Raw genomic sequence first — 27,168 nt, 5'->3', positions numbered from 1 at the left:
CTGTCAGCTTTCTCCAGGCCTTCCCTGAAGCCCATGGGGAGCTTCGGAGCAGCAGAGGAGGGCAGAGCCTGAACCTCCCCTCTTTGCCTTCTGGGGGAGCGCCTGGGCTCAGAACAGGAGTTCAGCGGAGTTTGCAGCTAGGTGGGATCCTTGGAGCTGGTTTGTTCGCGCTGTGCTATCTGGTCTGCCTGCTGCTAAGTCACTTCGGTCGTGTGTGACTCTGTGCGACCCCATGGACTGCAGCCCACCAGGCTCCTCCATCCATGGGAGTTTCCAGGCAAGAGCACTAGAGTGGGGTGCCCCTCCTCCATCAAAGGGCCATTGGCCTTGCCTCCTACTTGCATGAGGCTCCTGGTAGCTTTGGCCTGACGGCCTCTTAGTCCTGCAGCCCCACACACGGCCCTACTTATCCCAGAGCCTTGACAGCAGGGCAGAGCCGGTGACCTGGAGGCGACCTGGGAGGTTTCCCAGTTGGGGGAGGCGGAGACCAGGCATGCTGTGGGTGCTCCACCCCCAGAAGCCTGTGGTTCTCAGGGCCCGCCCAGCAGACCCAGAAGGCAGACTGATCTCCAGCATCCCCGCGGTCACCTCCAGGAGCAGCGGGAGCCTCACCGCGGCCAGAGCAGCGCCGCGCCTCTCCACACCTGCCTCGGCTGGCACGATGCTGCCGCTGTACCTGAACATGAAGTCCAACCCTCTGCAGAAAGCGAACCTCTGCACGCGCCTGTTCTGGTGAGCGCCCCGCCGGCCGCGATACGCGGTAGTCACGGCGCCCTCCGCTGCCCGCACCTTTTAGAAACGAGTGTGGACCTTCCCAACACTGGCCTGTTCTCCTCTGCACCCTGGGAAGGCGGGGGCACGACTGGGCAAAGAAGTGGGGAGGAGGGGTGGGCAGGGGACCCGGTGACCTGGTGGCAGAGCTACAGGGTCTCCTTGCCTTGCTGCCAGCAGCCCCTCCAGAGCCAGAGAGCAGGATGTGCGAAGGCTGCCCAAGGCAGGGCGGGTGGGGAGGTGGTGGGAATCACAGTCCAATGGGAAAATGCACTGAACACCCCGCCTCTACTCTTACTGGCTTCCCCTGATCTGCTCAGGAATTCTCAGTTCTGAACTGAAGCCTCAGACCCCCACCCCCTATCCCTGTCCCCAGCCCCAAGCAAGCAGCTTATGAACAGCTTCCTTTATCTAATTAGTGCCCTGGACCATTGTTGTTCAGTTGTTCAGTCATGTCCGACTTTTTGCAACCCGGTGGATGGCAGCACTGCTGTTCTCTGTCCTTCAGCATCTCCGGAGTTTGCCCAAGTTCATGTCCATTGCATTCGTGATGTCATCCTTATAACTCATCCTCTGACACCCTCTTCTCTTGCCCTTAATCTTTCCCAGCATCAGGCCCTTTTCCAGTGAGTCATCTGTTTGCATCAGATGACCAAAATACTGGAATTTCAGCATCAGCATCAGTCCTTCCAAAGAATATTCAGTGTTGATTTCCTTTAAGATTGACTGGTTTGATCCCCTTACAGTCCAAGGGACTCTCAGAAGTCTTATCCAGCACCATTGTTTGAAGGCATCCTTTTTTCAGTGCTCCACCTTCTTTGCCATCTTTCAGTAATGTCCCCACCTTTTCCCACATGCCCTGTGTGACTGTGTGTTCCAGCTCCACTGGGTTCCCTCTGCCCCCATGTCTATGACCATGTATTTCTTTCCCTCTCCCTTTCTCCCTGTGTGGCTCTCACTGTATGACCTGGTTCCTAGTTGTGGCAAATTTCATGTGGGTAAAAAAATGAAAGGTTTTTTATTTAATGATTGGGAACACTATTCTTGAACACGTTTTGCTTTTGCCTGGGACACACAGTCAGGACTGGAGGATTTATTTGACCAGCCCCTTTCCTTATTGTGGATATCTCCACTTCCACCTTTGAGGATCACTCTGGGGATAGGGTCCCTGAAGCCTGTGAGGTCTTTCCCAATCTCTAGACTTCAGAGAAGCAGTGCATGGTCTCGATGCAGGTGGTTCCGCCCAGGAATCATTTGGTTCTGAAACCACTGAAGGGTCCCTGAGCCCAGAGGAAACACACAGATGAAAAACAGCTCAGAGAGTTGCAGCTCTTAACTGAAGTGTTCCATGTGGTAGCTGGGGCACTAACTATGTGGTCCTGAACCTTTGGGCTTTAATCACACTTGGGTGATTACTAGTTGTTTTATTTCTGGACCCTAACCCATTTATATTTCCCAAACTTCTAGTATTTCTTTCTTTTATGGGACACCCCGGGGGATCCCCAGGGATTGGGAGCTCCTATGCTTGTTTTGATGGTGGTGTATTTAGTGTGTGTAGCTTCATCTCTTGGAGAAGGCAATGGCACCCTACTCCAGTACTCTTGCCTGGAAAATGCCGTGGATGGAGGGACCTGGTAGGCTGCAGTCCATGGGGTCACTAAGAGTCAGACACGACTGAGCAACTTCACTTTGACTTTTCACTTTCATGCATTGGAGAAGAAAATGGCAACCCACTCCAGTATTCTTGCCTAGAGAATCCCAAGGATAGGGGAGCCTGGTGGGCTGCCGTCTATGGGGTCACACAGAGTCGACACAACTGAAGTGACTTAGCAGCAACTTAGCAGCAGCAGCTTCATCTCTTGGCCATTTGGTGGCTCTTAAGGAAAGAGGGGCCTAGAAGAAGGAATATGGGTATGGTTACTGTAAATAATAATAAAGTAGAAAAAATTCTCCTTAACTTCACGCAGGGCAAGGAACTTTCCAAACGCCTTCTGTTTGTGAATTTTCAAAGTGTATGTGCCTGGAAATGGGAAGGTGAGGACTTTTCATTGATTTGGGTAGGCATCCATTTCCAATTTTCCTGCTGGAGGGAAAGGTACTATTACCTCTTATTTTATACTTGAAGGCACTGAAGCAGAGATGTTGAGTAAGTTGCTTACCATCACACAGCCAGTAAGTAATGGAGCAGGACCCCAAGTCAAGCAGTCTGGCTCTCAAGACAGTGTTCCTTGTATATGTAACTGATGTCACCAAATTTGTCTCCTTCCTTGTGCTGGGCTCTGAGCCCAGGCTAAGACCCCTTTTCTTGGCTGAAGAGGTTGCTTTTCCACTCAGATTCCCACAGCCAATAACTAAATTGATGGTGAGACTGGAACAGCACAAGTTTTATTCAATGACCAAAGAATGGAGAAGCGAGAGCTTAGTTCACAAATCAACTTCTCAACCCAATTTAGGTCAAGGTAAAAGCAAGGAAATTGAATCAAGAGAGAGAGGAATATTCATGACTTATCTGAGAACAAGGTTGTGGTTTGGACCTGAAACTGAGGAAGCACTCATTTTTAGTCCTTGTGTGTGTTGTTTTCATGACTGTTGTCAACTGTCATGGCATGGGTGAGTATGCCATTTAGCATACTAATATATTACAGAGAATGCATAAATGAGGCTCAGGGTCTAGGGGAGGTTAGGTTTTTCCCCATTTGGGCCTGAAAGTGAAAGTTAGTTGCACAGTCATGGCCAATTCTTTGCGATCCCGTAGAATATAGCCCACCAGGTCCTCTGTCCATGGAAATCCCCAGGCAAGAGTACTGGAGTGGGTTGCCATTTCCTTCTCCAATTTTGGGCCTAGCTAGTTCTGCTGCTGCTGCTGCTGCTGCTACTAAGTCACGTCAGTCATGTCCAACTCTGTCCAACCCCATAGATGGCAGCCCACCAGGCTCCCCGCTCCCTGGGATTCTCCAGGCAAGAACACTGGAGTGGGTTGCCATGTCCTTCTCCAATGTATGCATGCAGGCTAAGTCGCTTCAGTCGTGTCTGACTCTGTGCGACCCCGTGAACAGCAGCCCACCAGGTTCCTGTGTCTGCGGGATTCTCTAGGCAAGAATACTGGAGTGGATTGCCATTTCCTTCCCCAATAGCTAGTTTTAACCAGTTTTTATTTTTCTCTGTAAGTTCCTCCTTTGAGCCTGAGACTCAGACAGAAACAGGAAGTGAAAGTAAAAGAGTTAGTCACTCAGTCATGTCCAGCTCTTCGTGTCCCCATGGACTGTAGCCTGCCAGGCTCTTCTCTCCATGGGATTCTCCAAGCAAGAATACTGGAGTGGATAGCTAAACTAAATATGATTGTCACCTGGCTGAAGTCCCAATTCTCACACCCAGATAAAGACCAGGTAAAACTAATGAGGCAGTTGGGGATACACAAACCAAAAAGCAGGAGGAGAATAATTGTAAGGGGTCCTAAGAATGGCAGAAGCCCAGGAAGCTGAGATTACCTTTTTGATACTGTCCCAAATTTGTTCAGTCAGGGCCCTTCTTGTTCTGAGTATTGGATCAAGCGACTTTCTCTTTGTATTTTTATTGGAGTATAGTTGATTAACAAGGTTGTGTTAGTTTCTGCTCAACAGCAAAGTGAATCTCTTATACATATACATATACACACTCTTTTTTAGATTCTTTTCCTATGTAGGCCATTACAGAGTATAGAATAGAGTTCTCTGTGCTATATAGTAGGTCCTTCTTAGTTGTCTGTTTTATATATTACAGTGTGTGTATGTCAATCCTAGTGTCCCAATTTGTCCCTCCTCTCACCCCCTGGTAACCATAGCTTTTTTTTTTTTTCCTACATCTGTGACTCTAAGTCTATTTTTTAAAGAGTTCATTTATACCCTTTACTTACATTCCATATATAAGCGATATCATATGATATTCACCCTTCTCTGTCTGCAAGCAGCCTTCTCTAACAGTCAGGTTACACTGTCTTCTACTTGACCACTCATGTTAACATAGAAACAACAGGAACTAGTTGCAAGGGCACGAACTCCTCCTTGATCAGCCAGAAGGTAATCAGGAGGTATGCAGTGGTCATTGTCATGTGGACTAGAGGCCCAGTGAAAATTTCATCTTTCTAAAGTTAGAGCTGGGTTCTTTAGTTGCCCAGGCTAATGTTCGGGTGCCCTTTTTTTTTTTTTTTTTTTTTTTTAGTAGCTTTGGCTTTATAAATTGTTCCTCGTGCTAGGCTCACCAAGGATACTACAAGGGTGACAACTCCTTCCATTACCAGTCCAGTCCAGCTCCCTCCTGACTAGATGAATGGCTCCATTTAGATGGGAAGTGGGGTGAGTGTAATTAAAATCTGCATTATGACCTGATCAGGGTGTGTACCTCCTATAGCCAATATCCACTAGTAGAGTTTTCTTGGAGACAGTTGATGGCCCAATGTGGGTGGTCCTTGCCCCAGGGGCCTTGAGGACCCTCAGGGGTGCACTGTGTTTGGGTTTTCTTGAGTCATGTTTAGATTAATGGTGGTTCCCTTCCATCCAAAATACTGCCTCCACAGACCAGAACCCCACAGGCTTGGTATGATCCTGTTCCCAGAGCCCTTGGGCATAGTCAGTGTCTGGAGGTGGAGGGCTCATCGGATATATTGATTGGGTCCCAAGAAAATAGGAATTTGACTAACACATACGCCTTTGCTGGGGTGGGGTGGCAATAGGGGTAATCTTGTTGTCCCTGGGCAGAAGCCTGGGCATGAAGGGATTACACGGTAGTTTGGTGATGTTCTCAGCTGTAAGTGGAGTTTCCTGAAAGTATAGGGGGCTATATTTATTTCCTGATTGAGGCTGAAGGTGGCAGATCCCACAGTCAGTAAAATTTCAGCCCTTATGAAAGTCTTGTGTTACATCTGAAAAGAAACTAATCATCCAGGAAGTGATAATGAAACATGAAACCTGAGTTCTGTTCATGAAACCTAAGAATGAATTCCGGGAAACTGGCAAACACAGAGGCAAAGTTTACTTTAGAAGATAGAGATACAAAGTCCTCAGCATAGACTCTGAGAGGGGGTGAAGGGCCCCCAAAAGGCAAGGATTATAGCAGTTTTATATCTTTTCTAGTATTGATCTGTATATTTTGGGTTGATTCATAACTTTAATATATGTCATTTTGGACCAATTAATGTAAAAGTCACAATGTCCAGTCTGTCGATTTTATGGCTTTCTTGGATCCCCCAGTTTCTCAGTTTCTCTAGACATTGCAACGCCAGCCCTTGACCCTTTCTCAAGACCTCAGACCATTATTTAGGGACCAAATGTATGTTTTAAGTGCTAATGGTCTTCTTGGAGGTTTCTCTTGATAAACCGGACAGTAGTTAATAATTGTCTTGTCCTGGGTCTGAATGTTTTATGACCTTCCAGACGAGGAAGGGATTCCTCTGAATGCCTGGAAATTGGAGCACAGAGTGAGATGCTTGCTTGAGAAGAGAAAAATTGAAATTAAAAAAGGAATTAAATATTGAAATTAGAAAAAGTCTTACACTGTCTAGCAATTTCTGCTTCAATTATAGGAAGGACTATAGAAAAATCAATGTATTCATTTTAGTTGGAAAGATGTTACTTATGTTTAGGACATCTTCAGACTGTCAGGGTCAGAAAGAGGCTCATGTGAGGGGAGTCTGACAGGGCTGTAAGCAGGTCAGGGTCCAGAGCCTGTTGGACTCAGAGTGATGTATTGTAATGTGATTTCCTGTAAAATTTCCTTTGTGTTATTAGCTGAACTAAGGCTGTCATGAGACTGCAAGGTTGCATCTTATGTGAATATGACTGAGGCATTCTTGAGTTTGGTGGGCTTCGCTGGTGGCTCAGTGGTTAAAGAATCCATCTGCCAGTGTAGGAGACATGGGTTCAATCCCTGAGCCAAGAAAATCCCCTGGAGAAGGAAATGGCAACCCACTCCAGTATCCTTGACTGGGAAATCCCAGGGATAGAGGAGCCTGGAGGGCCGCTGTCCATGGGGTCACAAAACCAGTCAGGCAGGACTTAGCCACTTAAAAACAACAGCAAAATCCTTGAGTCTGATACAGGTCAGAAAATGTAAGTGCTTGGTAATACAGGAACTATCTACAGCCTTATCCACAATGGCCTTTTGGCTCTATTGTGTGCTCCTGAACCAAAGTAACATTATTTTGATTTCTAAATGTATTTTTCTTAATAAATAAAGGAGATGTACAATGTATGTTCCCTAGTGGCTCAGAGAGTAGAGCATCTGCCTGCAATGTGGGAGACTTGAGTTCAATCCCTGGGTCGGGAAGATCCCCTGGAGAAGGAAATGGCAACCCACTCCAGTATCCTTGCCTGCAGAATTCCATGAAGAGCCTGGTGGGCTACAGTCCACTGGGTGGCAAAGAGTCGGACATGACTGAGAAACTTCACTTCACTTACAATGTATGTTCAGTTCAGTTCAGTCGCTCAGTCATGTCAGACTCTTTGCGACCCCATGAATCGCAGCACGCCAGGCCTCCCTGTCCATCACCAACTCCCGGAGTTCACCCAGACTCAAGTCCATCGAGTCAGTGATGCCATCCAGCCATCTCATCCTCTGTCGTCCCCTTCTCCTCCTTCCCCCAATCCCTCCCAGCATCAGAGTCTTTTCCAATGAGTCAACTCTTCACATGAGGTGGCCAAAGTACTGGAGTTTCAGCTTTAGCATCATTCCTTCCAAAGAAATCCCAGGGCTGATCTCCAGAATTGATTAGTTGGATCTCCTTGCAGTCCAAGGGACTCTTAAGAGTCTTCTCCAACAACACAGTTCAAAAGCATCAATTCTTCGATGCTCAGCCTTCTTCACAGTCCAACTCTCACATCCATACATGACCACAGGAAAAACCATAGCTTTGACTAGACGGAGCTTTGTTGGCAAAGTATTGTCTCTGCTTTTGAATATGCTATCTAGGTTGGTCATAACTTTCCTTCCAAGGAGTAAGCGTCTTTTAATTTCATGGCTGCAGTCACCATCTGCAGTGATTTTGGAGCCCAAAATAATAAAGTCTGACACTGTTTCCCCATCTATTTCCCATGAAGTGATGGGACCAGATGCCCTGATCTTCATTTTCTGAATGTTGAGCTTTAAGCCAACTTTTTCACTCTCCACTTTCACTTTCATCATGAGGTTTTTTAGTTCCTCTTCACTTTCTGCCATAGGGGTGGTGTCATCCGCATATCTGAGGTTATTAATATTTCTCCCGTAATCTTGATTCCAGATTGTGTTTTTCCAGCCCAGCATTTCTCATGATGTACTCTGCATAGAAGTTAAATAAGCAGGGTGACAATATACAGCCTTGATGAACTCCTTTTCCTATTTGGAACCAGTCTGTTGTTCCATGTCCAGTTCTAACTGTTGCTTCCTGACCTGCATACAGATTTCTTAAGAGACAGGTCAGGTGGTCTGGTATTCCCATCTCCTTCAGAATTTTCCACAGTTGATGGTGATCCACACAGTCAAAGGCGTTGGCATAGTCAATAAAGCAGAAATAGATGTTTTTCTGGAACTCTCCTGCTTTTTCGATGATCCAGTGGATGTTGGCAATTTGATCTTTGGTTCCTCTGCCTTTTCTAAAACCAGCTTGAACATCAGGAAGTTCACAGTTCACATACTGCTGAAGCCTGGCTTGGAGAATTTTAAGCATTACTTTACCAGCATGTGAGATGAGTGCAATTGTGTGGTAGTTTGAGCGTTCTTTGGCATTGCCTTTCTTTGGGATTGGAATGAAAACTGACTTTTTCCAGTCCTGTGGCCACTGCTGAGCTTTCCAAATTTGCTGGCATATTGAGTGCAGCACTTTCACAGCATCATCTTTCAGGATTTGAAATAGCTCAACTGGAATTCCACCACCTCCACTAGCTTTGTTCGTAGTGATGCTTTCTAAGGCCCACTAGACTTCACATTCCAGGATGTCTGGCTCTAGGTGAGTGACCACACCATCGTGATTATCTGCATCGTGAAGATGTTTTTTGTATAGTTCTTCTGTGTATTCTTGCCATCTCTTCTTAATATCTTCTGCTTCTGTTAGGTCCATAACATTTTGTCATTTATCGAGCCCATCTTTGCATAAAATGTTCCCTTGGTATCTCTAATTTTCTTGAAGAGATCTCTAGTCTTTCCCATTCTGTTGTTTTCCTCAATTTCTTTGCTTTGATCACTGAGGAAGGCTTTCTTATCTCCTCTTGCTATTCTTTGGAACTCTGCATTTAGATGCTTATATCTTTCATTTTCTCCTTTGCTTTTGGCTTCTCTTCTTTTCACAGCTGTTTGTAAGGCCTCCCCAGACAGCCATTTTGCTTTTTTGCATTTCTTTTCCATGGGGATGGTCTTGATCCCTGTCTCCTGTACAATGTCTTAAACCTCTGTCCATAGCTCATCAGTCACTCTATCTATCAGATCTAGGCCCTTAAATCTGTTTCTCACTTCCACTGTATAATCATAAGGGATTTGGTTTAGGTCATATCTGAATGGTCTAGTGGTTTTCCCTACTGTCTTCAATTTCAGTCTGAATTTGGCAATAAGGAGTTCATGATCTGAGCACAGTCAGCTCCTGGTCTTGTTTTTGTTGACTGCATAGAGCTTCTCCATCTTTGGCTGCAAAGAATATAATCAATCTGATTTCAGTGTTGACCACCTGGTGATGTCCATGTGTAGAGTCTTCTCTTGTGTTGTTGGAAGAGGGTGTCTGCTATGACCAGTGAATTTTCTTGGTGAAACTCTAATAGTCTTTGCTCTGCTTCATTCTGTATTCCAATGTATGTTCAGTAGACCATAAACAGGGTATTTTATTTATGTTTTATTCTGTGTAAACCAGAATAAAACTTATTGACACTCTAATATATGTGTTTGTAAGCATATGTCTAATTTTCTCACTATATCTTTGTATAGTTAAAATGTAGACTTTTTTTTAAACAATGTCCATGAATGCAGGATTCTAATTAACAATATATAATATGAATATATTTCACTCTCCTTTTTATGTTTAACAGGTGGCTAAACCCGTTGTTTAAAATTGGTCATAAACAGAAATTAGAAAAAGACAGGTACCCAGTGCTTCTGAAAGATCGCTCCCAGCACCTTGGAGAAGAGCTGGAAGGGTGAGTACATGCAGAAGGGAGTACGGTTAGAAGAGTGAGAATTTCTCCATGGGGCTAAAAGCTTGTGGGGAGGGGCCTTTGCTTCCTCCAGGGTCTTCTGAGCATCCTTCCCTGACACTGAGCCCTCACTCCTTCATGCTGACCCTGGGCTTAGCCCACTTTGGAGGCTGGGGGAGCCTGTGTTCCCTGTGTCTGTGGACATGGAGGGAGCCCACAGCCATGGCCCTGGAGACTTAGCTCTGTCCCCAAAGATAGGGTCCCAAGAGGACAGGGTCTGCCCTTCTGAGCTGCTCATGACCCGTGAGAGCAGCAAAGCTTAGCAGGAACTTGTTTGTAGAATCTGAGACTTTTCTCTGAAGACCTCAGTTCACTTCAGTTCAGTTGCTCAGTCATGTCCGACTCTTTGCGACCCCATGAATCGCAGCACACCAGGCCTCCCTGTCCATCGCAAACTCCCGGAATTCTCTCAGACTCATCTCCACTGAGTCAGTGATGCCATCCAGCCATCTCATCCTCTGCTGTCCCCTTCTCCTCCTGCCCCCAATCCCTCCCAGCATCAGAGTCTTTTCCAATTAGTCAACTCTTCACATGAGGTGGCCAAAGTACTGGAGTTTCAGCTTTAGCATCATTCCCTCCAAAGACATCCCAGGGCTGATCTCCTTCAGAATGGACTGGTTGCATCTCCTTGCAGTCCAAGGGACTCTCAAGAGTCTTTTCCAACACCACAGTTCAAAAGCATCAATTCTTTGGCTCTCAGCCTTCTTCACAGTCCAACTCTCACATCCATACGTGACCACAGGAAAAAAACATAGCCTTGACTAGACGGACCTTTGTTAGCAAAGTAATGTCTCTGCTTTTGAATATGCTATCTAGGTTGGTCATAACTTTCCTTCCAAGGAGTAAGTGTCTTTTAATTTCATGGCTGCAGTCAACATGTGCAGTGATTTTGGAACCCCCAAAAATAAAGTCTGACACTGTTTCCACTATTTCCCCATCTATTTCCCATGAAGTGATGGGACCAGATGCCATGATCTTCGTTTTCGGAATGTTGAGCTTTAAGCCAACTTTTTCACTCTCCACTTTCTCTTTCATCAAGAGGCTTTTTAGTTCCTCTCCGCTTTCTGCCATAAGGGTGGTATCATCTGCATATCTGAGGTTATTGATATTTCTTCTGGCAGTCTTGATTCCAGCTTGTGTTTCTTCCAGCCCAGCATTTCTCATGATGTACTCTGCATATAAGTTAAATAAGCAGGGTGACAATATACAGCCTTGACATACTCCTTTTCCTATTTGGAACCAGTCTGTTGTTCCATGTCCAGTTCTAACTGTTGCTTCCTGACCTGCATACATATTTCTCAAGAGGCAAATCAGGTGGTCTGGTATTCCTATCTCTTTCAGAATTTTCCACAGTTGATGGTGATCCACACAGTCAAAGGCTTTGGTATAGTCAGTAAAGCAGAAATAGGTGTTTTTCTGGAACTCTCTTGCTTTTTCCGTAATCCAGCAGATATTGGCAATTTGATCTCTGGTTCCTCTGCCTTTTCTAAAACTAGCTTGAACACCAGGAATTTCACAGTTCACATATTGCTGAAGCCTGGCTTGGAGAATTTTGAGCATTACATTTTTACTAGCATGTGAGATGACTGCAATTGTGCGGTAGTTTGAGCATTCTTTGGCATTGCCTTTCTTTGGGATTGGAATGAAAACTGACCTTTTCCAGTCCTGTGGCCACTGCTGAGTTTTCCAAATTTACTGGCATATTGAGTGCAGCACTTTCACAGTGTCATCTTTCAGGATTTGGAATAGCTCAACTGGAATTCCATCACCTCCACTAGCTCTGTTTGTAGTGATGCTTTCTAAGGCCTACTTGAATTCACATTCCAGGATGTCTGGCTCTAGGTCAGTGATCATACCATTGTGTTTATCTGGGTCATGAAGATCTTTTTTGTACAGTTCTTCTGTGTATTCTTGCCATCTCTTCTTAATATCTTCTACTTCTGTTAGGTCCATACCTTTTCTGTCCTTTATCAAGCTCATCTTCGCATGAAATGTTCCCTTAGTATGTCTAATTTTCTTGAAGAGATCTCTAGTCTTTCCCATTCTGTTATTTTCCTCCATTTTTTTGCATTGATCACTGAGCAATGCTTTCTTATCTCTTCCTGAAATTCTTTGGAACTCTGCATTCAGATGCTTATATTTTTCCTTTTCTCCTTTGCTTTTCGCTTCTCTTCTTTTCACAGCTATTTGTAAGGCCTCCCCAGACAGCCATTTTGCTTTTTTGCATTTCTTTTCCATGGGGATGGTCTTAATCCCTGTATCCTGTACAATGTCATGAACTTCATTCCATAGTTCATCAGGCACTCTGTATTTCAGATCTAGGCCCTTAAATCTATTTCTCACTTCCACTGTATAATCATAAGGGATTTGATTTAGGTCATACCTGAATTATCTAGTGATTTTCCCCACTTTCTTCAATTTAAGTCTGAATTTGGTAATAAGGAGTTTATGATCTGTGCCACAGTCAGCTCCTGGTCTTGTTTTTGCTGACTGTATAGAGCTTCTCCATCTTTACCTGCGAAGAACATAATCAATCTGATTTCAGTGTTGACCATCTGGTGATGTCCATGTGTAGAGTCTTCTCTTGTGTTGTTGGAAGAGGGTGTTTGCTATGACCCGTGCATTTTCTTGGCAAAACTCTATTAGTCTTTGCCCTGCTTCATTCCGTATTCCAAGGCCAAATTTGCCTTTTACTCCAGGTGTTTTTTGACTTCCTACTTTTGCATTCCAGCCCCCTATCATGGAAAGGACATCTTTTTTGGGTGTTAGTTCTAAAAGATCTTGTAGGTCTTCATAGAACGGTTCAACTTCAGCTTCTTCAGCATTACTGGTTGGGGCATAGACTTGGATTACTATGATATTGAATGGTTTGCCTTGGAAACAAACAGAGATCATTCTGTCGTTTTTGAGATTGCATCCAAGTACTGCATTTCAGACTCTTTTGTTGACCATGATGGCTACTGTATTTCTTCTGAGAGATTCCTGCCTGCAGTAGTAGATATAATGGTCATCTGAGTTAAATTCACCCATTCCAGTCCATTTTAGTTCGCTGATTCCTAGAATGTCGACATTCACTCTTGCCATCTCTTGTTTGACTGCTTCCAATTTGCCTTGATTCATGGACCTGACATTCCAGGTTCCTATGAAATATTGCTCTTTACAGCATTGGACCTTGCTTCTATCACCTGTCACATCCACAGCTGGTATTCTTTTTGCTTTGGCTCCACCCCTTCTTTCTTTTGAAGACCTGATCTGGTGCTTTTCCTGGTGCTTTAGTGTCTGCACTGCTCATCTTTCGGGAGCCCTGTGAGCAGTTAGCCAGAATCTATGGGCAGCCACGAAGAAGGCAATGGTACCCCACTCCAGTACTCTTGCCTGGAAAATCCCATGGACGGGGGAGCCTGGTAGGCTGCAGTCCATGGCTTCGCTAAGAGTTGGACAGGACCAAGTGACTTCACTTTCACTTTTCACTTTCATGCATTGGAGAAGGAAATGGCAACCCAGTCCAGTGTTCTTGCCTGGAAAATCCCAGGGATGGGGGAGCCTGGTGGGCTGCCGTCTATAGGGTCGCACAGAGTCGGACACGACGGAAGCGATTTAGCAGTAGCACAGGCAGCCACAGAGCAGCCTGTAGTGAAGGCTTGTCCTCTGCTCTGTTCCTCTCCTGTTTTCCTACGGCAGGGCTGTTCCTCACTGTTCTTTGTCTCTCTTCACAGGTACTGGGATCAAGAAGTTTTGAGAACACAGAGAGATTCTCAGGAGCCTTCTTTAATGAAAGCAATTGTAAAATGTTACGGGAAATCCTACTTAGTTTGGTGAATGTTAATATTTCTTGAGGTAAAAGCTTTTCCATACAGTGCATTGATTTTGAATATATGTGGGTCAGTCCTGAGATGGATGGACTGAGGCAAGGAAAGGACAGTGGTTTAAGGCCTAAGGGTAAATCTCATCTAGGAACCATGATGTAGATCAGCAGTTGTATTTATCTTTAGAATATACAGATTCTTAAAGGGCTTGAGCTATGGAGATTACTATTTCTCTTTTAACTGATTAAAACATGGTGTAATGGAAGGAGAGCAGCACTGGAAAGATATTTTATGCCATGTTAGGATGTTTTTGGTGCTCAATATAAATATTGAGTGATCCTTGACCAAAAGAAGATCTTACAACCTCAGGGAATAGTGTCCTGTGGTTTGGAGGAAGTAAACTTCAGAGAACAGAGATCAGGAGATGGCAACACATGTAACAGATTCCAAAACAAAGCAGAGTTTTAATAAAGCATTTGGACAATAATTTGAAGTAGAGGATTTATGTGGCAATAACAGACCTATGTTCAACAACATGGAACTGAACATTATTTTTCATACAAAGTTAAAAGCACATTGTATTTCCTTCCTGACCACTTGCCCAATCCCCATCTCTTCGAGAGAGACAAGCTTCATCTAAATAATTTCATCGGATTAATGACTGTCGTGTATAACTTTATTACTACTTCTGTCTTGGGTATTCCTTTGAAAAAGGTGTATGGATTCATTACATATTCTAATGTATTGCCTATATATTGTAAGATAAAGTCAAATACATATCTGCTGATAGTTTTTAAATTGACCTGTCCTTATACTTAGAAATGTCTCTTAATAGTAGGCTTCCCTGGTGCTCAGAAAAATCTGCCTGCAATGCAGGAGACCCATGTTCAATCCCTGGCTCAGGAAGACCCCCTGGAGAAGGAAATGGCAATCCACTCCAGTATTCTTTCCTGGAGAATTCCATGAACAGAGGAGCCTGGAATGCTCCCGTCCAGGGGGTCACAAAGAGTTGGACACGACTGAGCAACTGTTACTCACTCAAACTTGGAGTCAAGTCCAGAATAATGTAAGACATTTTACAAGTGCTCAGCAAGTAATTGTTGAACTTTCCAGGTCACATCTGATAAATGCTTTCTAAAAAAGGATCATCCCCTTCTTGTGGAACAGAACCTGGGGCCTTGCATCTGGGCTGGAGCTTCCAGAGCACCCAAGAGCTCTTCCTAGGCTATCCCTGGCATACCCTTCCCTAGGATGCCCCCTCCCCATAGGCCAGGTCATCCAGGCCATAATCCTACGTGGGAAGAGCTTCAACTTCACCATGAATTATGTGCACCCTCCATGCTGGTTTCCATCCTGGCTGTGGGGGTGGTTTCCCGGTTGAAGGGGGATCCTGGTGTCCTGGCATTGGCAGAGGGTCGAGGAGGAGATGTGCAGGGAAAACTAAAGGCAGAAAGTTGTGAGGTCAGTGACCCCCGTGACCCTGAAGATCCTGGGTCAAGGCCTCCAGTGAGACAGTCCACCTGGGGACACAGTGGCGTCAGCCCCCCTGTTCTGGCTGAGCCTGCTGGGGGTCTGCTGCAGACCCCCCTGGGTGGCTCGTGCTCTCCATGGTCCCTTAATGATGCCTTAGGGACACGGGAGGCCTGTGAGCATGTGAGGGCAGGAGGGATAGAAGATGCAGTTGCTGAGAAAGGGGTGTTTTAGGTGGAGAAGATGTGAGCTGTCCTCAGTCCATTGTGTTTGGGTGAGGTGATGGGTCAGATGGTTTACAGGTGGGTGATGTGGCTCTTGTTTAAATGCTGTGCTGTACTTAAGGGCACTGTGGTCAGTGGGCAGCTGGGCAGGTGAATTCCACCCACACAACTTGAGAGACAGAGAATCTGTCAGCTCACAGGTGACTGGGTGATCCTGGGAGATGGAGTTCTCATTGATGATAGAAGAAGATTGGGCATTGTGCCAGAGGGTGGGACAGGTGTGTGGGGCAGAGTGCCACCTTTGAGAGGGCACTGACCACCTAGGTACTGCAATGCTTTGTGAAGGACAGGGGTGGGAGAGGGGACAGGAACCCTTCAGGCTGCCCCAGCCCTTCTTTGTCCCATATGCAGCTGTCCCAGTGATGATCTTTCCACATAGTCACAGTAAGTCTCTGTTTGAAATACACAGGTGGCAAGCTGGTGTGGCCTGTTTCTGCAGGATTTCCTGACCTCACACAGCAGAGCTCTCATGAATTCTGCTTGTCTGGAAACCCTGGGGCCTCGGTGTGTGCCTGTGGCTTATGCCAGGTGCCTGGTTGGATGAGTGGACTCCGGGTTCAATGTTGGATCGTATCAGGAGCAGGTCTTTCTCTGCTGTCCCTGGTTCTCTAGTTTCTCTTTGGTACTGAAAGCTAAAGAAGCTTAAAGTCAAGTGGGTCTCAAAGCATAGCCCATGTGGCTGGGTTTGAACTGAGCTGCTGGTTTTTCTTGCTGTCCTGGGCTGTTGGCTCCTTGGGTGGGGTCACTAAGCCTTGGATGGATCCCATCCTAATATAAGATTTGGTTCTTGGCTGTGGCAGCTCATGGAAGAAGCAGACATAGAGGGAGAGACTGCAGGATCTGAAGTTCTTCCTGAGAGCGAATCATTCCCACTGTGGTGCTGGGAGTAGTGGTTTCAAAGTTCTCCAGCCCCTGGAATACATCCTGCCAAAAAGTGAAAGTGTTAGTCGCTCAGTCGTGTCCAACTCTTTACTACCCCATGGACCGTAGCCCGCCAGGCTCCTCTGCCCATGGAATTCTCCAGGCGAGAATACTGGAGTGGGTTGCTGTTTCCTTCTCCAGGGGATCTTCCTGAACCTGGGATGAAACCCAGGTTTCCTGCCTAAGAGGCAGACCGTTTACCATCTGAGCCACCTGAGGGTCCAGAAAGGTCCCTGGGGGCTGCACAAGGTGCAACTGGGTAAAGCCCTGACCCCTTTTTTAGGAGAGTGGTCGTTGGGTGGTCGTGGTGGAGAAGTGGGGAGTAGAGAACCATAAATGTAGGGGCTCATCTGTGTGGTAGTACTGCTAGATCTATTAGCAGTGATAGTTAAATATTTGATTTTATGAAGCAACTTCCCATGTTGTGATCTATCTGTACTGCTTGTTGGTCTTTGTATGTTAGACAGTGGAAGATGTAAACTCAACCCAGAAGTCTCTAAAATACAAACGTGTTTCCTTGGCGACCTCCAGCCCTCTTTCAATTCCTTGGCTGAACAGAACACCCCGTGGATCATCCATGGTCCCAAGCAGTGTGCTCCTTCCACCCACAGCACGAGCAGGGCCTCCCAGGTACTCCTGGTGGCACCAGTGGGAAAAAGCAGGGTGACGGCAGTCCAGGGTGAGGCTTTTAGGTTTCAGGATATTGAGATTTCAAAACCTCTGTCCTGTGAGAAGTGAGGAGTATCTCTACTGTTCAGAGAAACAAGTACCAGGCTGTGGAGCCTGCACAGGTCACCCCTAATTAGAACAGAACAGCCAGCAAGTTCCCAGCACCCCTGGACCCTGTGTGCACCTCCAAGGGACCACAGGTGGGGATGACAGGTCCCCACCTGCCCGGGCCCCTCAGCATGGAGGGGAAGAGCCTGAAGTCTCTGCCTGAGCCTCAGTCACAGAGATCACCTCTCCAGGTCATCAGGGCTTCTGTCTGAGAGGTGAGGTCTCTATCTGCTGGTGTATAAATGGGGTGACCTCAGAGAGCCAGAGTGGGTTCACCCCATCCCTCTGAGAGGGGAGGAGTGGCTGGGAATTATGTCCTCTTCCCAGAACCCTAAGAAGTGGCCTGGTCTTGTCTGGTCACTTGTCCTTTGTCTGAGGCCACTTTTACTGATGGTCTCTGGTCCATCTGGAGGTTGGGAAGCACATGTTTGTGTAAATCTTCATTTTGGAGCTCAGCTGATGGCCAGGAAGTAAACAGAATCCTCTGAGTCCCACAATGGGCTTTGTGCCTTGACTCACAGCTGGTTCCCTGAGAGCTGCAGTGGACTTTTGCCTTTATTTCCCAACCCTTTCTTCCATGTGTCCCTCACTGCTGCTCAACCCAGGAGGCTGAGGAGTGGCTGCTGGTGGCAAAGATACTGTGGGCTGAGAGCTACCACTGAGGACCACACAGCAAGGGAGAGGAGGAGGGGGCACTGAGCCAAGTGGACAGGGACCTGCAGAGCAGACCTGCTGTGCACCCTGCTGGTTCCTGAGAGCATCATGTTAGCCATTAGGTGTTAGTAATACCCACCGTGATGACCTTGAGTTATAAATGATGGTGATGTTTTCAATCCATTTTCTTTCTTTTTTTTTTCTAAGTATATGTAAGTTTTTATTGCAAAATTAAAATAATTTTTTAAATTGAAGTCTGATTGGCTTATAATGTTTTATTAGTTTTTGGTATACATCACTAGTGATTTAATATTTGATACAGTACATAGTAATTTTAGTTACCAACTGTCACCATAAAAAGTTATTCCAGTATTATTGAGTATATTTTCTATGTTATATATTACAATATTGTGATTTATTTTTAAAGATTTTATCTTTTCTCCCAATCCCCTTTTATTTATTTGATAAATTGGTGTTTGTACCTCTTAAGTTTCCTCACCTATTTCACTTGTTCACTTCACTCCCCTTAATCCATTTTCTTTAAGTAGTCAGGGTGGTAGGTGATTCTTTTTTAAAAGACTACATTCCTAATGGTTAAAAATTTTAGCAATCTGCTTAGAAGTGAAACTTTAATTACAGGCTAGAAATTTGGCTTTCATACATGATTTTTCTCAAGAGTTCTTGTTCTACTATGATCACCTGTAAGCAGCAATGAGTTTTCTAAGCCCTTTGTGAAACCAGCCTCTGCCATTATGAATAGAGTAAGTCTCTGCCCTGGATTTCTGTTAATAAAAATGTTGAAATGATTTCAGAGCACTTTGAGCTGTTGTGGCTCATTTAGTTGTCCCAGGATTCCTCCAAGGGAGGTAAGGAAGGTATTTCCATAGATAAGGACCTGGAGTTGCAGGAGGACACATGATGGGCTTAGAGTCTTATGACTCACAGGTGGCCGACCTGGTTTCTGAAGCACAGAGTTCTGATTCCTAGACCAGTGCTCTCTGCATCATGTCCTGAGGCTTCCTCTCCTCCCACAGCCTCCCCTGAGGCTCACAGTCAAGCGGAGGTGTTTTCCTAACAACAGCTCTTCCTATAGAACTGTCAACTGAGAACATTTCAAAAATACAAAAATAGAATAGAATGAAAGGGTAATACAATGTGACACTGCAGAATAGGCCTCTCTCGCAGAAAATTGTTGTGAGTTGATTCTTTATTGAGAAATAGACACAGGAGAAACTCTGAGGACAGAGTCGAAGATACTCTTCTGTGAGGGACATTTACACTGATAAAGGAAATCTCCGTTGGTAATGGTGTCTCCCTCTCTATTGCGAAGATCCCCTGGAGAAGGGAAAGGCTACCCACTCGAGTATTCTGGCCTGGAGTATTCCACGGACTATATAATCTATGGAGTCGCAAAGAATGGGACGTGACTGAGTGACTTTCATTTCACTTTTCACTCCCTCTCTGTACCAGAAAGAGAAGGATGGCTCTAAATCACAGCAGAATCCTGTTGAAGGACAGTCTTCAAGAAGAATGAAATCTGCCTAACAAACCCAACCCTACAATAGTTTCAGCTGCTTTTCCTGTTAACTTCTCATAGGTGCTTCCTCACCTTTACTTTATCTTTAGCTGGAGATGATATTTAAGGTGGTGGCTTGGGCCATCTCATGGAGTTACTCAGTTCTTCTTGATATTTTCCATGTGTATCAGAAATACACATGTTAATAAACTTTTGTTTGATTTTCTCTTATTTTGTATTTTATCCAGGCTTCCCTCATGGCTCAGTGGTAAAGAACTCATCTACCAATGCTGGCGATGCAGGTTCAATCCCTGGGTCAGAAAATTCCCTGGAGGAGAAAATGATAACACACTCCAGTATTCTTGCCTGGGAAATCCTGGACAGAGGAGCCTGGAGGGCTACAGTCCATTGTATTGTAGAGAGTTGGACATGACTTAATGACTAAACAATAATAATCAGCTAAGAACTCAGAAGGAGTTATTATTGAATATAGTTATTTCGACCCCATGCACTGCAGCATGCCAGGCTTCCCTGTCCATCACCAACTCCCGGAGCTTACTCATACTGATGTCCATCGAGTCGGTGATGCCATCCAATCATCTCATTTTCTTTCATCCCTTCTCCTCCTGCCTTCATTCTTTTCCAGCATCAAGGTCTTTTCCAATGTGTCAGTTCTTTGCACTGGTGGCCAAAGTATTGGAGCTTCAGCTTCAGTATCAGTCCTTCCAATGAATATTCAGGACTGATTTCATTTAGGATTGACTGGTTTGATCTCCTTGTAGTCCAAGGGACTCTCAAGAGTCTTCTTCAATGCCACAGTTCAAAAGCATCAATTTTTCAGCTTTCAGCTTTCTTTATAGTCCAACTCTCACATCCATACATGACTACTGGAAAAACCATAGCTTTGACTAGATGGACCTTTATTGGCAAAGTAATGTCTCTTCTTTTTAATATGCCATCTAGGTTGGTCATAGCTTTTCTTCCGAGGAGCAAGCAACTTTTAATTTCATGGCTGCAGTCACCATCTGCAGTGATTTAGGAGCCCCTCAAAAACTAAAGTATGTCACTGTTTCCATTGTTTCCCCATCTTTTCGCCATGAAGTTGTGGGACTGGATGCCATAATCTTAGTTTTCTGAATGTTGAGTTTTAAGCCAAATCTTTCACTCTCCTCTTTCAGTTTCATCAAGAAGTTCTTTAGTTCTTAGTTTTCTGCTGTAAGGTTGGTGTTATCTGCATATCTGAGGTTATTAATATTTCTCCCAGCAATCTTGATTCCAGCTTGTGCTTCTTCCAGCCTGGCATTTCACATGATATACTCTGCATATAGTTATGCATATCTGCATATCTTTTAAAGATGTAAACCCCCCCCCACTAAACATATTAACATAAACATTATTATTATTATGCATAAATATTAACTTTCATCAATATCTAGCCAGTGCTCACAGTTGTCCTTTTCCTCCTCTTGCTGTTCAAAGCCATATTAAATAAGGTACATTTAATTGACCTAGTTATATAGATTGCTTTTCTATTCCCCTCCACCCCATGCTTCTAGGTTGTTTGTCCTTTAGAGATTCCCACAGACTAGATATGGCTGATAACTTCTCCCCTTGTGTCAATTAACATGTTCCTCTGGCACCTTAGGTTGATGTTTAGGTCTAGAAGTTTGATGTAACTCATTTGGATTTTCTTCACCCCTTTCATCTATGTAGGAGGTAGGGTAATATACCTCCCTTATGAGGTACATAACACTGTGTGTGTGTGTGTGTGTGTGTGTGTGTGTGTGTGTGTGTGTGATGTTAGGAGCTATTTACGATCTTTGCTCAAGGTTCATTAATTCATTAAAGGTTGCAAAATGAGGATGTTCTAAGTTGTTTGGTTAACCTTGAACTATAGTATTTATGAGATGAGTAGGGGAAATTAATTTTTTCACTTTTTAAAACCTGTTTTCAAAATAATGAGTTGGTTCTTCTCTGGGGCTAGTGAATTTTTATTTTTATTTTTTTATTTTTTTTTGGTTTGGTTTTGTGAATGTCAGTTTGAGCTCATGGATTTAAGCATTTCTGATCTGCTTCAGTCCATTTCATTTGTTAAACTTGTGCCTAATTTGGCCATCTTTGGGCAGCAAGAGTCTATTCAGGTTGAGTCCTGAGTCTTTTGCACATACTCTAGAAGTCTTTGTTAGGGTTTTTGTTTTGTTTTGTTTGTTGGTTTCTGGTGTGACAGGATATTTCTAGCTCATTTTGTACAACATTTGCTCCAGCCCTGGAATCATCCATTTCTCCAAGCAGTCCTGGCTTCTTCTAGTGTGAAATGGTACTTATAGACTATAGTCTAGGTGCTAGAGGTGCTTATTGCTCTTGGTTATTCTTTCTTGGCTTTTTCATTAGACAAAGTTAGAATACATTTTTTTATGTATATATGGGTGTTTCCAATCCAAGTCAGATGCAGGTGACTAGTGTTTTTACTTCATCTTATTGCTTTTACATCTGTATCTCTTTTCTCCCCTCATGTGTTCTTTGTCCCATGTCTAAACCCAATTTTAAATGATATAAACATAATTATTCATTTGTTTTACCTTATAATGTGACTTCTGAAAACAATTTAAGATTTTTTTGCAGTCCATACTGTCTTCAGGTGGGTGTATCACACAGAGAATGTGTTTTCAAATTATTTTGTTTAAAACCACTTTTGATTATTCTTTTTTGTATGGTTCTATCAACCAAAAGGATGGGTACATATTTAGGTACTTTTGTTTAATTTTACTCTGAAATTTTAGGAATTGCTTTCTAAAAAATTGTTTTATAATTATAATCCTGTATAATGTTTTCATGATTCCAAAATCAGGAAAAAGCTATTTTCAAACAAGGTTGATATGCTTGTTACCTCAACTCTAATTCTTCTTCTCCTTTTAGAGGTAATTTTCTAGGCTAATTTTAAATACTATTTTTACTAATATTTTTAAAATATAGTATTTTCTGAACACTTTATTTTTCCTACTGTGCAGAATGAAAAATTTTAATTTCATCACTGTAATCTCTGTATTTGGAATTATACGGATTTTTTTCTAGAAGCATGTAATATGTCATGCAACTCTGGGGAAAACTCTCTGTGATCCTTGTAACTCCTTCATAGCAAGTCTATAGCCATTCCAGGCTCATATGCCTTCACACTACAAGAGTAGGGGTTAGCAGATGCTTATCTGGGGTTAGTTTCTGCATCCAGAATCTACTGGGAGAGGATCTTCTCAACCCTAATCAGTTGAACCTAAACAAGTTTCTGGAGGCTGGGCCTTGGCCGTCCAGTCCAGTTAAGTCACTCAATTGTGTCCGACTCCTTGTGACCCCATGGACTGCAGCATGCCAGGCTTCCCTGTCCATCACGAACTCCTGTAGCTTGCTCAAACTCATGTCCATTGAGTCAGTGATGCCATCCAACCATCTCATCCTTTGTCGTCCCTTTCTCCTCCTGCCTTCAGTCTTTCCCAGCATCAGGGTCTTTTCAAATGAGTCAGTTCTTTTCATCAGTTCGACAAAGTATTGGAGTTTCAGCTTCAGTATCAGTCTTTCCAATTAATATTCAGGACTGATTTCCTTTAGGATTAACTGGTTTGATCTTGCAGTCCAATGGACTTTCAAGAGTTTTGTCCAACACCACAGTGTTGGACATCAATTCTTTGGTGCTGAGCTTTCTTTATAGTCCAACCCTCATCCATAGTTGACTACTGGAAAAACCATAGCTCTGACTAGCTGTGCCTTTGTCAGCAAAATAATGTCTCTGTGTTTTAATATGCTGTCTAGTTTGGTTATGGCTTTTCTTCCAAGGAGAAAATGTCTTACTTTTATGGTTTCAATAACCATCTGTGGTAATTTTGGAGCCAAAATCACTGCAGTTGGAGCTGCATTCACATCTGCTGTGATTCTGGGCCTTGGGTATCAGAGTGCACTTATCCCCTCTCAGGTGATGCTAAGGTACAGTCAGGATGAAGACCACTGTGTAAAAGACAAGTGAAGGCTGAAATATCTAGAATCCTGATGGCTATGTTTTCCCCAGATTCACTGCTTTTCCTCCTGATCTTTGGATTTTCCTCAACTCTACATTTTGTCACCTTTCCCCCAGTTCTAAAGAGTAACTGCCTATTCATTTTTCCTACAAGCTCACTCATTTCTGCTAATATGTTTCACTCAAGTATTTTTCTTTGATAGCTTGTTTCTATTTTGTGTGTGTGTGTGTGTGTGTGTATTTTGTCTTAAGATACTGGGAAGTTAGTTAAGAAATATTTCAAGTTCATTAATGTGGAGGAGGAATTCTACTCACTGCAAAAGTTCTAGCATCTAGTCTAACCATGCAAGAGGTTACTGTAAGAAGCAAGAGGTGAAACACAATGCCAGGTGCTTTCAGGAGACTGACTACCAAGGACTCTATCAAGAAATGTCTCCCTCATGCTTCTCTGGCAGTCCAGTGGTTAAGACTCCATGCCCCCAATAGAGATGCCAGGGTTTTTGATCCCTGGTCAGGAAACTAAAATTTTGCATGCCACATTGTGTGGTCAAAAGAAAAAGTCTGCTTGAAAGACTCAGATTCTCAGAGAATCTGAATAATGGATGCTATAGTATTAAAATAGGCTCTTTTAAAGATCCTTTATGATTTCAGAGTTGTGAAGAATTCTTGTGAAAGAATAAGAACTATATTCTCAGTTGGTTTGTGGAAAGAATATACATGTTGTCATAGATTGATGTTAAAGAGGAAGGGTTTAAAGGGACAGTGTTTGACCTTATTCCTGCTTATTAAGAAAGTTTTTATCTGGTTAGTTTCATGGTTGATAATGAATATTTTCTCAGATGCTTTATTTCTTATTAGTTGAAGGTGAGAATCAGGAAAGTACAGTTGAGAGAATTCCTTGGTGGTGTCTGCCCACACCAGTGTACACGTGGTGGGGGCAGCTCCCGGGAATGGCCTCACCACCTGTGTCCCCAGTGTGAGCCACAGCCACTCCTTGCCTCTCTGAGAGACTCTCCAAGACAAGCAGAGTCTTCTGAAATTGGACCTTTCCTTGGGATTCACACCACTGTTTCATTTGGAGTTAAAACTTGGAACAGAACATTGAGCATATGCAGGATAATCTTCTGGTAGCTGGAAATTCTTTTGCCTGGTTTGCCTCAGCCAGTTTTACCAAATGCTAGAAATGGAAACACTCACAGATTACAAATGCTGCTCCAGCTGCCCTGTTAAATGACTCTCCATCTCGAACCTTTCCTCGTGTGTAGAGGGGATGAATTTATTCAGTCTGCCTTTGATGGCCTCAGTCACTTCTGTGCTATGTGTTCTGGAAGCATTAAATAATCATATTTTATGTGTACATTCTTATTTTCTGTATGTACTTTGGAGTTTTGTTTTCACAATTTTGTACCATTCACTATTTTTCTTTCTATTTTTTTGAGAGAAATTACTAGAAAATTGTCCTTTACTTGCTGTTACTTTTCATATGGAGTATAATGTCAATTTTCTATTTTCAATAGTTGCAACTTATGCCAGAATGGAAATTCCACATACAGTATACTTTTCATCACTTTTCTGAATTGCAGTGACTGCCCCTTGCTGCAGGAAAAGTTGTGTATGTGTGCTCAGTCACTCAGTTGTGTCTGATTCTTTGTGACCATAAGGACTGTAGCCCACCAGCCTCCTCTGTTCATAGGATTATCCTGGCAAGAATTCAGGAGTGGGTTGTGGGTTGCATTTCCTCCTCCAGAGGATCTTCCCAACTCAGGGATCAAACCTGCATCTCCTGTATCTCCTGTTTTGCAGTTGGATTCCTTACCATTGAGCCATGGGAGGAAGTCCCAGAATAGTGCTTAAGAATAACAAATGACTTTCCCCCCAAATTACATCATATCAAGGTAACACATCATAATTGAAAACCTTTATTATCTTTTTGAAATTTTCTATCTCAAATAAGGAAAAATCATTATCAAGAAGGAAAAAAGAAAGAATTGACAGATGAGTGGAAGGTACGAGCATTATACTAGCATTATACCTTAATGAAGCTGTTTGCTAAACTCTCTCTCTCTCTCTCTTTTTTTTTTTTTTTTTTTGGCTGTGCCGGGTCTTAGTTTCAGCATGTGGAATCTAGTTACCCAGCCATGTACTGAACCGAGGTCCCCTGCATTTGGAGTGTATAGTCTTAGCCACTGGACCACCAGGGAAATCCCTGGTGGTTATTAAAAAAAACTATTTCTCAGTAAAAAAAATCCAGATATGTTTAGGCAGAAGTGACCTGCCTTTATTTACACTCGTTTTTGCTGTATTTGTTGCATTTATCTGTATTGTCTTTGGTGAGTGCCATTACTCTTATTTCTCCTATAATTACAAGGATGTTAGGCTCATGTGGAGAGCTGAGTAACAGGCAACAGTGATTCCCAAAGAGAATCATTAATTTCAGGGAAGTTTTGGATGGAAGATATTACTGCAGGTCTACTGGTGGTTTGTGGCTCCAGCACTGGACTACCCTTGGCGGCACCTGAGCTGGGACTGCTCGTGTGTACAGTTTGATGTTCTTGCTTCTCTGTGTGGGCCTCCACATTTCCACCTCAGGAAACTATAAATAGTGTGTTTGACAGTCCACTGTGTGAGGGACTTTTCCATGAGCTCTCTATGCCTCTTGGGATGGATGACAGGACACAGTGGAAATGTATCAGAATTGATCATTGTACTCAGGTCTGATCATCTCACTTCTTCAACTAAATAGTGTTCCCTTTATCCTCTATAGTAGATGAAAATTTCCATGACTTCATGGGAGGAGAGGTGGTTGGTGCAGCCTGTGAACGTGTGTGTGTATATGCATGTGTGCATGTGTGTAGAAAAAGACAAGAATGCTGAGGTTTAATGAGACACCCATATGATGGGTGGGGATATCTTTTGATAAATATCCTACTCAGGCACTGATTAGCTGAGCAGAAAATGCTTAGGTTTTTTGGTGTTTGGTGTTATGGATTCTCCTTCTCTTCCTCTTGTGTTTGGGTTCCTCAGCTTTGTACAGACAGAAGAGAGCTATCAAAGCAAACTATCTGTGTTAGTAATGGGGAATTGCTAAAAAGGAAAGCCCTGTTCCTGAAAGACTTCCAAACTTTTGGCATTTTGTCTTTTGAGAAGTATGTGGAGGAAATGATGTTGAGGGCTAAGGTGTTTATTTTGGTGACTTGGATTCATTGAGTGTTTGGTTTTCCTTGATTGTGGAGAAGGAAGGGTACCTGGGGAGCAGGAGACTTTCAAGAAATGACTAGAGAGAGGAAATAGGTTGTGAGGTAGAGTGGCTGTTTGGCAGGGTGGGTAAGTGTTGCTGTTTCTTTGCCTTTTTCTTTGAGAAAGCAGCTTGCTTTCCCTAAGTCTTACTCAGGGTGTAAGCCTCAGCACACCCTGAGTCAGGTGGTTTAGGCCTTGGGGAAGAGATGATTGGAAATATTTCTTCCAAACTATGAAGTGCAGTTGATAGTGGATGGAGAACCATGGAAGACACAAGGTTTTAGCTTGGTCTCCACCATGTTTAATTTTGTACTCGAAGGAACATTCTGACTTCTAGAAGACAGAGGCATATTGAGGCAGTGCTCTTGGGAGCTGAGAGCCTGCAGAGCTACCAAGCCTGGTTTCTTTGTGGTACTCCAACTGAAGCTGGTTTCCATTCTCTTCATCTACAGACATATGGAGTTTGAGGTGGAAGAGAGTGGATGTGTTTGTGCCAGTGTCTCAGCTCATAAATATTCATGAAGAAGGTGATAAAAACATGTCT

The 27,168-nt window shown here is 43.8% G+C and overlaps 1 pseudogene; it reads left to right on the top strand.

Annotated features, from left to right (window-relative positions):
• Window positions 1-629: 629 nt before the first annotated feature.
• LOC113888437 overlaps window positions 630-27,168 on the top strand; it is a 129,924-nt pseudogene continuing 103,385 nt past the window's right edge.

The sequence above is a fragment of the Bos indicus x Bos taurus genome, unplaced genomic scaffold (genome assembly GCF_003369695.1).
Source record: "Bos indicus x Bos taurus breed Angus x Brahman F1 hybrid unplaced genomic scaffold, Bos_hybrid_MaternalHap_v2.0 SuperScaffold_100135, whole genome shotgun sequence".
Lineage (NCBI taxonomy): Eukaryota > Metazoa > Chordata > Mammalia > Artiodactyla > Bovidae > Bos > Bos indicus x Bos taurus.
The sequence above is the reverse complement of the archived record's forward strand: the minus strand, read 5'-3'. Positions and strand labels throughout refer to the sequence as shown.